The following is an 886-nucleotide window of genomic DNA, read 5'->3' on the forward strand; positions in this document are numbered from 1 at the left end:
AAAACCACACACATTACTTCTTCCTGGGAGGTCACAGGTTCCCAGGAGTGTCTGGGGCGTCTCACATGCTGGGGCCTAGGCATCAGCTGACTAGCCCCTCCCCCTGTCTCGTTGAGGCAACACGTCCATATTTATTATTTTTTAACAACATGACCACACTCCTTGCGTGTTCTAAGGGGCTGGTGTGGCAGGAGAGGAAAAAAGGGGGGAGTCCTTTTGCACCTCAATCTCTGCTCCCCAGGCAAAAGTCTGGAGGTTTCTTTGATCCATCCTTCCACCTTAAGAGTGATGAACCTCCACTGCCCTGTTTGCTTTTTCATTTCTTCCAATTTAAAACTATCCATGCTCTTGCTAAAATCTGTGCATATATTACAAGCTTCTATTTTTTGTACTTATGAACTTTAATAAATGAAGTTAAAGGAAAAAAATACACTGAACACACACACAGTTGTTAGACAGATTTTCTTAACCAAAAGAGGGACCCCCGCCCCCCCAACCAAAACCCTGTATCAGCGAGTTCCCTGATAGTGACTTCAAAGAGGAAAGACTTGAAGTGGGTTTGTCAGAGAAATCTCTCTAGGTATTTTGTTATTTGTCAAACCAGACATCTCGTCCCTGCGAACACCTGGTCAATCTCGAGGTAACTGTGTAATGTAATAAGAGTGTTTTTTACACATTATGCAAATACACAGCGCTTTCCTGATGGCCAGAGCAATCTGATTCCCGACTTTAATCCCGGCCCCGCTCCCAGCCCCCGCCTGGTGGCGTCTCCTGCCCGCAGCTCCGCGCCGCCCCAGGTGAGTCCTGCGCGTTCCCCGCTCTGGGGCCCGCGGGAGGGGCTGGAGCGCAGGCGGAGGGCGGGCCGGGGTAGGGGAGGACCGGGATC

At 50.1% G+C, this 886-nt stretch overlaps 1 protein-coding gene across 1 annotated transcript in view; it reads left to right on the forward strand.

The window, feature by feature from the left end:
* The first annotated feature begins 756 nt into the window (after window positions 1-756).
* Window positions 757-886, forward strand: part of FAXC (failed axon connections homolog (Drosophila)) — a 74,878-nt gene continuing 74,748 nt past the window's right edge. Inside the window, exon 1 of the mRNA XM_011956448.1 lies at window positions 757-797. The gene's annotated coding sequence lies outside the window, so the exon portion shown is untranslated. The remainder of the gene's footprint in view (window positions 798-886) is intronic.

This window comes from Colobus angolensis, unplaced genomic scaffold (assembly GCF_000951035.1).
Source record: "Colobus angolensis palliatus isolate OR3802 unplaced genomic scaffold, Cang.pa_1.0 Scaffold418, whole genome shotgun sequence".
NCBI classification, from domain to species: domain Eukaryota; kingdom Metazoa; phylum Chordata; class Mammalia; order Primates; family Cercopithecidae; genus Colobus; species Colobus angolensis.